We start from the raw sequence: 9,817 nt of genomic DNA on the forward strand, positions 1-9,817 counted from the left end.
GCTATTGAGCCGATCCCTAGGGCAACTATCGCCCGAGCGGAGGCTATAGCAAAAGAAAGGAGGGAGGCATGGGCGGCATTGGCTAAGCACTATGTCCAGGAAGGGGACAGTTTAGAGGCGACAGACCTATTGGCTTTCCCAGCAACTTTTTCGCCGAATCCCAAAGGGGGGTTATTTGCTGAAATTACTGCTTTAGATTGGAAGATATTAGCTCAATTGCGAAGTACGGTTAATCAGTATGGTTTCTCAGGCGAACCAACAAAACAGATTTTGGACTATTTATGGGGCACGCATATACTGTTACCATCTGACTGCAAGGCAATAGCAAAATTAATGTTTACCCAACATCAACAGTTGCTTTTTAATTCTCATTGGCAGGGAATTGTTCAGCAAGTAGTAGCAGTAGAAAGAGACCCAGCAGACCCCTTAGCAGACGTAACTCTGGATGAGCTAATGGGGTCAGGGGCATATCTACGGTCTGAAGAACAAGTCAAGATAGGGCCAGAGAAATTAAGAGAAGCTATGAGGTTAGCAAGAATGGCTATGGAAAAGGTTAAAGATCCTGGAGGAATCCCAATGTATATGGGAATTAAGCAGGGTAGGACAGAAAATTTTGGGTCATTTATTGATAAAGTGGCAGCTGCTATTGATAGAGCGGGTGTGCCAGAATACATGAAAGGGGCCATGTTAAAGCAGTGTGTTTTGCAGAACTGTAATCCAACAGCAAGAAATGTAATAAATACTTTAGGATCAGACTGGTCTATAGAGGAGGCTATAGAACGTATCCTGCAGATCCCGACAGGGGAGCACGCATTTCTAGTTAATGCAATTAAAGATCTAGGGAAAGGACTACAGGAGCAAGCACAAAGCACACAGGTTCAGGTACTTGCCGCTCTTGCGCCCCTTCAAGCAGCCTCAGAAAAATTCAAATTTGAAAATAAGGCTCGAGCAAAATGCTATCGATGTGGTACGGCAGGCCACATCAGGAGGGAGTGTCAAGCATCAGGAGTGTGGTGCCAAAACTGCAGAAGTAACACTCACAACACCTCCGCTTGCCGCAACCGTCAGGGAAACTCCCAGAGGAGCGCGCCGAAGTGCAGTGGCCGCGCCCCGACACAAGTCGCCACTGCAGTGCAACAATCGACCTGGCAACAGACAACAGATGCCCAGACCAGCGACCCGTTCCTGAACCAGCCTCCGAGTTACGACCCGCCACAGCAGGGAGCCTCAGCCTTGACTTGGCAGCAGCAGTAGATGTAACGTTAATTACTACTCAACCACAGAAGATCCCCTCAGGAGTTCATGGACCTATTCAGATTAACGGGACGATATTAGGGGCCCTGCTTATAGGCCGCTCCTCAGCAAGCCTGGCGGGCCTGTTTGTACTCCCAGGATTAATTGACGCAGATTATCAAGGGGAAATTATGATTATGGTTTATACCCTGTTTCCACCGTTAAAAATAACAAGGGGTCAACGAATTGCACAATTAATACCCCTTCCGCAATTGACACAAGGTCTTTCTGCGCCTACTACTCTGAGAGGTGCTAGAGGATTTGGATCTACTGGAGGACTTACTATGCTAACACTCGACCTGTCTAAAAGACCAAAACAGAAAGTCACCATTAAATTAGGTGACAAAAGTATTGTCAGGTGGGCACTGCTGGACACTGGCGCTGATTCCAGTATTATTTCACCACGCAAATGGCCTGAGGACTGGCCTCTCCAACCGTCCACCACAACTGTGACTGGCGTGGGAGGATATTCAATTGCAAGCCGTACTCCTATGTTAACAGTTGAAATAGATGGACAATCAGCAAATGCAGTTTTTTCTGTTGTGGAATTACCAGCTACAGTCCAGTGCCTGATTGGTCGAGATGTCTTGTCCCAACTTGGCATCATTCTCACTAATGAGCACCCTTTGGGGGTGTAGCCATTGCTGGTTGAAAAGCTTGTTGAAATCATGTCTTTTGTTAGTCCTTCTTATGTTATTAATTGTTATTGCTTTTAGTTGTGTATTCTCTTGGTTCAAACGGTTTTTAGTTAATTCCTCTGCTGCTTTTATTTTACAAAGTAAAAATGGGGGAATTGTGGAGAGATTTAGTATGGAGGCATGGCTCACAGAACGTGGCCATGCGACAGACGAGCAGAGACTGGTAAGAACTCATTATATCTAACAGAACCCAGTAATACCATGATCTTTGCAGACAAAGAGTCTGACTAAGCATTGATAAGAATATAGCAGATCATAAGCATAGATGACAGCTTAGCAGGTCATAAGCACAGATGACAGTTTAGCAGGTCATAAGCATAGATGACAGCTTAGCAGGTCATAAGCATAGATGACAGTTTAACAGGTCATAAGCATGAACAGGAATATAGCAAGGTAAAAGATAAGAGGATGTCCACCATTGTTTTCAAGATGAAGTAACAGCTAACCAATGAATGAGCTCAGGCCCTGGAATATGCATCAGCTAATTACGGAGCATATAAAAGATCACGTCTTGAAAATAAAGTCGGAGACATATCCTCAAACACGTGTATGTGTCGTTTGTCCCCCGCCGTCCACGACAAATGGTGACCCCGACGTGATACTGCGACGAGGAACAGAGTCCACGGTCGAACGGCGTTGTGGTTGGACCCTACGCAGCAAGGGTGGCAATAAGAGCAAACCGACGCTCCGTGCCCTAGGTGACCGTACCGACGAGCCTAGCCATACGTGCTGCCGGACCTTGAAGGGCTGCAACAGCGCTGACGATAGGTATGGAAAGGGAAGCAGCATATAGTTTATTTAGCGAATTTTTAGTGAAAAAGGGTGTTACAGGGTTGGATTTAAAAAAGGAACTGCCAGGGCTTGTGGCTTATGGGGTTTCTAAGGGGTGCTTCGCCAATCCGCACACAATTCATTCGCTACAGGAATGGAGTAAGTTTGGAAATATATTATGGGAGGCGGTCTTAGATGACGATAAAACTGCTAAGAAAATGGGAAAATTGTGGAGGATTATTCAAAATGTGTTATTACAGCATGAAGCAGAAAAGAGAGCAGTTGAAAACGCTTCTGCGGTTCTTACAAAAAATAGGAGTTTCAATAATGAATGGTTAACTGATATCCCCTTGCCCCCAGCAGTCACCACTGTATCCGTGCCGGAAGGCAAAACATTTTCCCATAATGAAGCCCCGTGGGAGCCGGCGGACCCCACTGTTTCGGTGGAGCTCACCGCTCCAGCACTGGCTGCTTCGCCGGCGGCCGAGCCCGCCGGGGCTGGCGCCAGGGGGGGAGAGCAGGGGGGCGACCAGCAGGGGGGCGACCAGCGGGGGGAGGCCAGTGGGGCTCCGGTGGCTGCCCCCCCCGCAGGAGTGTCGTGTCGGGCTGCTGGTGCGGTCCCTGCCGCTGCCCCCCCGGCGGGAATGTCATATCAGGTTACTGATGTGACCCCTGCCACTGCCCCCCCGGCAGGAGTGTCGTGTCGGGCTGCTGGTACGGTCCCTGCCACTGCCCCCCCGGCAGGAGTGTCGTGTCGGGCTGCTGGTGCGGTCCCTGCCGCTGCCCCCCCGGCGGGAATGCCATATCAGGTTACTGATGTGACCCCTGCCACTGTCCCCCCTGCAGGAATGTCATATCATCCGACTTCCGCCACTGCCTGTCCCATCCCCCCTTGGCCAGACCCGCCGTCCACGACAGTTTCTGATACATGCCAGGATGCCATTGGCCTTCTTGGCCACCTGGGCACACTGGTGGCTCATGTTCAGCTTCCTGTCAATACAGACTCCCAGGTCCCTTTCTGCCTGGCTGCTCTCCAACCACTCTGTCCCCAGTCTGTAGCACTGCATGGGGTTGTTGTGGCCAAAGTGCAGGACCCGGCACTTGGCCTTGTTGAAGCTCATCCCATTGGAGTCAGCCCAGCTCTCCAGTCTGTCCAGGTCCCTCTGCAGAATCCTCCTGCCTTCCAGCTGATCAACACTTCTCCCCAGCTTGGTGTCATCAGCAAACTTGCTGATGATGGACTCAATCCCCTCATCCAAGTCATCAATGAAGATATTGAACAGGACTGGGCCCAGCACTGATCCCTGGGGGACACCGCTGGTGATCGGCTGACAACTGGAAGCAGCCCCATTCAGTACCACTCTCTGGGCCCGGCCCTCCAGCCAATTCTTAACCCAGTGCAGAGTACGCTTGTCCAAGCTGTGGGCAGCCAGCTTTCTCAGGAGGATGCTGTGGGAGACGGTGTCGGAGGCCTTGCTGAAGTCCAGATAGACCACATCCACAGCCTTCCCCTCATCCACCAGGCAGGTCACCTGATCATAAAAGGAGATCAGGTTGGTCAGACAGGACCTGCCCTTCCTAAACCCGTGCTGGCTGGGTCTGATCCCCTGTCCATCCTGCAGGTGCTGTGTGATTGCCCCCAGGATGATCTGTTCCATAACCCTGCCAGGCACTGAGGTCAGGCTGACAGGCCTGTAGTTTCCCGGGTCTTCCTTCCGGCCCTTCTTGTGGATTGGCGTGACATTGGCCAACTTCCAGTCATCAGGGATGTCCCCAGTGAGCCAGGACTTCTGGTAGATGATAGAGAGAGGCTTGGCGAGCTCTTCTGCCAACTCTCTCATCACCCTTGGATGGAGTTCATCTGGTCCCATAGACTTGTGGGGATCCAAGCAGCTCAGTAGATCACTGACAGTTTCCTTCTGGATTGCAGGGGGGGTGTTTAGATTCTTGTCTCCTATAGGCTCCAGAAGCCAGCTGTCCTCAGGATAGCCCGTTCTACTGTTAAAAACTGAGGCAAAGAAGGTGTTAAATACCTCAGCCTTTTCTTCATCTTTGACAATTACATTCCCGTCCATGTCCATTAAAGAATGAATGTTTTCCTTGCCCCTCCTTTTGCCACTGATGTATCTGTAGAAGAACTTCTTGTTATCCTTCACAGAGGTGGCGAGATTTAGTTCAAGTTGTGCCTTTGTGTCTCTAATTTCTTTCCAGCACAACTTAACTGTATTCCTGAATTCCTCTTGAGTAGATAACCCTTTTTTCCATAACCGGTAGGCCCTCTTCTTAATCCTAATTTCCTTCAAAGTCTCTCTGTTGCGCCAGAGTGGTCGTCTTCCCCGCCGGCTCGCCTTTCGGCACACCGGGACAACCTGCTCCTGAGCTTTCAAAACTCGCTCTTTGAAGAATGTCCATCCCTCCTTGACCCCTTTGTTTTCAAGGGCTGTTTCCCAGGGTATACTCTGGACTAGTCTTCTGAACAGGCCAAAATCTGCTCTCCAGAAGTCTAATGTAGAGGTTTTATTGACAACCCTCCTTGTATCCCTGATTATTGAGAACTCTATTATTTCATGATCACTAAGTCCCAGACGCCCACCGACCACCACATCCCTCACCAGCCCCTCTCTGTTTGTAAAGAGTAGGTCAAGTGGGGCTCCATCCCTGGTAGGCTCATTTACCAGCTGCATCAGGAAATTATCCTCAATACACTCTAGGAATCTCCTAGACTGCCTCCTCTCTGCTGTGTGGAATTCCCAGCAGATGTCCGGCAGGTTAAAGTCACCCACGAGAATAAGGGACGACAATTTTGAAACATGTGCCATCTGCTTGTAGAAGAGTTCATCACCCTCATCCTCCTGGTTGGGTGGTCTGTAACAGACTCCCATCACAGTATCAGCCTTGTTGGCCTTCCCCCTGATTCTGACCCACAGGCACTCCACCTTATTATCACCTACTTCAATTTCTATGGAGTCAAGAGACTCTAACATACAGGGCTACCCCTCCACCTCTCCTACCCTGTCAGTCCTTTCTGAAGAGCCTGTAGCCACCCATTGCAGCACTCCAGTCATGGGAGTCATCCCACCACGTTTCCATGATAGCGACTACATCATATCTTTCCTGCTGCACGGTGGCTTCCAGCTCCTCCTGTTTGTTGCCCATGCTGCGTGCATTGGTGTACATGCACTTCAGTTGGGCTGCTGGTTTGTCCCTTAACTTGCACTGTCCACCCTTGGGCTCCTTTCCGGAGAACCTTGTTTCAACCCCTTCCCCCTTCGAACCTAGTTTAAAGCCCTCCTTATTAGACCCGCCAGCTTGTGGGCTAGAGTCCTTTTTCCCCTGTTAGATAGTTGCAGTCCACCTGGTATGCTGAAATTCATCCCATAGTCAAAAAACCCAAAGTTCTTCCGGTGGCACCAATCCCTTAGCCACCTATTGATGAGATATGTTTTCCTGCTCCTCTCCTCATTCATCTGCTCTACTGCAGGAACTGAGGTGAACACCACCTGTGCTCCTGATCCACCAACTAATCGACTCAGGGCCTTGAAGTCCTTTTTAATCGCCCTGGTACTTCTTCCATTGATGTCGTCACTGCCAGCCTGGACTATCAGCAGTGGGTAATAATCTGAGGGTCGAATTAGTTGAGGGAGTCTCTTAGTAATATCCCTCACCCGGGCGCCAGGAAGGCAGCAGACCTCTCTGTGGGATGGGTCAGGTCGACATATAGGGCCCTCAGTTCCCCTCAGAAGGGAGTCACCAACTACAACTACCCTTCTTCTTTTCTTTGTGGGTGAAGTTTTAATCTGACTGCTAGACAAGGGGGCGAACGGGAGACCTTCTGGACAGATCGTCCTCTTGTCCGTCCTCTTGTCTGTCCTCCTCTTGATTCTCTGGGTCTAGGGCCTCATATCTGTTCTCTATGGGCACCTGGGGGGATGGTGGGGGTTGGGGGAGAATTCTTTTGCCTTTCCGGTGGGGGACCTGTTTCCATTCTCCCCTATCCACCTGGTCTGCATCAGTTGCCTGATAGGAGGAGGGGCAGGGCTTCACCGTCTCCTGTTGCATTTCTATTGCAGTCGAAAGGGTGTGACTCCACCAGTCAATTTCCCTTTCGCTGTCCCTAATACTTCTCAGTCTCTCCACCTCCTCCTTAAGCTCTGCCACCATGCTCAGCAAGTCATTGACCTGCTCGCATCTCACACAGAGCTTATTTTCACTGTCCGCCGGTGCTAAGACGAGGCTTAAACATTCTGCACAGCCAGAGACTTCAACAGCTACATCCATTTTTTTGTTCCTCTTAAGGGATTCCGTCTGTATGGACACACCCTTCTTCTCGACAGCAACAGTTTTTGCTTTTTTGGAAACCATTGTTATCTGTGCCCTCCTGCTCGCTAACTGCCTCGCTAACTGCCGCTTCAATTTCCTGTTCGCCGCACTCCGGGTCGCTGGTGCTCCCAGCAGGCGCTTTAAATCCCTCGTGCTCCGGGTGGGTGCCGCCCCCTTACAGCTGATTGGTCTCCGTAGAAACCCTCCAACAGCAAGGTTAGTGCAGCAAGTTGCCGGTAGCTCTTTGAATCCTCCGGTCGCTTCAGGCGCTTTAAATCCCTCTTGCTCCGGGTGGGTGCCGCCCCCTTACGCGGCGCGGCGGAGCGGCCGCCGATCTGGCGTTCCGCGCTCAGCCCGCCCGCCCCGCCAACAGCGGCGGGGCCGGGAAGAGACGGACGCGGCCGTTCCGTACGGAGCGAGGGGGCGCCGCCGCCATGATTTCGTAACAAGGGCGGGTGCCCGGCTGCAGCCGCCACCGTGCATGCGCAGAGACGCCGGCGCCTCGCTGCTGCAGTGCCGGCTTCTCGCCACCGGGGGGCGCCACCAGCGCCGAAAAAAAGGGGAAAAAAAAAAAAAAGGAAGGGGAAAACAAGAATAATAAAATAGAATAAAATAATAAAATTTAAAAAAGAATAAATAAAAGCGCCCCACAGCATCCCCGTCACCCCTTGGCCCCCGCAGGACCCATTTAACCCCCCCCCAGCGCCCCCAGCAGTCACTGGCACCACCCAAGTGCAGATCCAGCCCCCCCACGCCCCTCTTCCAGTCGCTGCCCGAGTCAGGCGTCTCCCCTTAAAACTGAACGTCTGCAAAAAATAAAGCAAGCACCTCCGGAAGCGGGTTCACGGCTCGTTTTTATTGGAGTCCAGCAGCTGACAGGTACCCACCGCACTACACAGCTGACCTTCACGTTTCCCTCCCCTCTCCTCAGTGGCAGGATCTTGCCCCGTCTCCAATACCACCCACCTCAACCCCCCGCCCCCCCCCCCCCCCGCCCAGAAAAAAAAAAACACCCCTCAGGCTAAAGACCCCAGCATCACTGCGAGAAGACTCAGATACAGTCCTAAAAGTTAGTCCCCTCAATAGCCAACACACAGCTGCTCGCCCGCCCCCCAAATTTAGCCTCCACAGTTTCTTCTCCCTTTCTCACATTTCTTTACCGGGTATTTGGGAAAGAAGAGGAGAGAGAGTGAGAGAGACAGAGACGTACATCAATTGGCATCACTGACACAGATGACAAAATAAAGCTTTTCTAGGCAGCACGTGATGCAGCACAAATCAGCCACAGCCAGAGCAGAGGCTGTGGCTGAGGGTTTTCGGGGAAAAAATACTACAGTTTCTTTCCTGTGCCCGTGCCGTATGGCTGGATTCTTCTTTACAGTCCCGAGCAAACCTCCTCCTTCATCAGTAGGTGATCTCTGGTTTTTAAAGAGCATCTTGGTTTGGGCCAGGAGAAAAGGTAAGTTTCTGTCTGTCTGGTACTGCTGCTTTCAGCTAAGTCTCTTGTAAGTAGCTGGACTTGCTGAAATTAACAGCAAGTTTCCCAGGCAGTGCCTGCTTCTAGGACTGGCTAGAGTTACAGCTAGAGGTTTCCCCCCCCCCATCTAACTGCACCGAGCTGGCAGGCTCCTAAGAGATGAAGCGCTTACCTTCATTTGACCCTTCGGAGCTGCAGGCCTCCTCTTTCGCCAAAAAGAACCCAAAGCCTCGTTTTGAAGCACTCACCCTGCGTGCCTGGAGTCGCAGTTTTCCAAAGAAGTGGGGGCCTTTGCGCAGAGAAGGCAGCAGAGGTGCTGGGCTTTGCAAACAGGTAGCGGGGCTGAGATACTCGGGGTTCCAGCGTTTCCACTCCTCGTAGAAGCCCCTGGGAACAGGGCCTCCAGACCAGCGTGGGTGAACCTGGCAAACCTGCCGCTGAGAGCACGGGAAGGTTAGCAAGGCTGAGGAACTAAGGTAAATAACTCACCAGGTGCTGCTACTCGGTACTCGCCCTCTTTGAACAGCGTGATATCTATTAAGGTGTCTCTCTAGCAATTCAACCCCCAGCATCAGACACCCACCGACCTGCAGTTCTTGTAGGTACAGAATTACACAGCCTCTCCTCCTCCACCAAAAACAGACACCCCCCCCCCCCCCCCGTCTCGCCTCTGTCACCCCCTGCCGTCCCCTCCCCTTCCCCAGCCCGGTGCCGCTGCCGCCCCCCTTCCACCCCTTTCCCCTCCCCAAAAGCCCCGCGCGGCAAGTTCCTCGTCCCGGTGGGACCGGAGAGCAGGAGCCGGAGACAGGACGGGGCTCCTAGCCCGTCCGGCAGCCGCCCCCCACCCCAGCCCACGTCTCCCTCCACGGCCTCCCTCTCCGCCGGCCCCAGTTCCCCCCCCCCCCCAGCCTCGGAACACGGCAAGGCACCGCACCGCCCTTACTCACTCCCCTCTCCCCGCCGCTTCCTCCCCTCTCCTCGCCCCGGAGGCGGGCGGCGTGGCGTCTCTATGGAGAAATGAAGGCGGTTGTACTCAAAATGACCTCGTACAGTGTTAAGATGCATTGACTGAGACTTAAGTTGGAGAAATTGGACTGCTGAAAAATTATCCTGATGAGAAGTGATTGATGGTGAATAGGGAGTGTCAGATAGAGGAGGAGAGACCCCATCAGAAAGGGGAGGCCTCATCATCCTGGGAGGTAACTGGACTGACAGTCACATGCATGTTGTGCAAACAAGTACATGGTCAGACTGTGAG

General features: G+C 52.2%; 1 long non-coding RNA gene across 2 annotated transcripts; it reads right to left on the minus strand.

The window, feature by feature from the left end:
• Positions 1 to 8,502: 8,502 nt before the first annotated feature.
• Positions 8,503 to 9,563, minus strand: LOC115600375. Of its 2 annotated transcripts, none has more exons than XR_003988922.1 (3): positions 9,507 to 9,563; positions 8,732 to 8,996; positions 8,503 to 8,604 (listed from the first exon to the last, which is right to left on the minus strand). It is a non-coding gene; the product is annotated as an uncharacterized LOC115600375 (long non-coding RNA). The 2 variants fall into 2 exon arrangements; XR_003988923.1 differs by lacking the exon at positions 9,507 to 9,563 and adding an exon at positions 9,049 to 9,149 and having other exon boundaries at positions 8,732 to 8,959.
• Between the last annotated feature and the right edge of the window lie 254 nt (positions 9,564 to 9,817).

Source organism: Calypte anna, unplaced genomic scaffold, assembly GCF_003957555.1.
Source record: "Calypte anna isolate BGI_N300 unplaced genomic scaffold, bCalAnn1_v1.p scaffold_86_arrow_ctg1, whole genome shotgun sequence".
Lineage (NCBI taxonomy): Eukaryota > Metazoa > Chordata > Aves > Apodiformes > Trochilidae > Calypte > Calypte anna.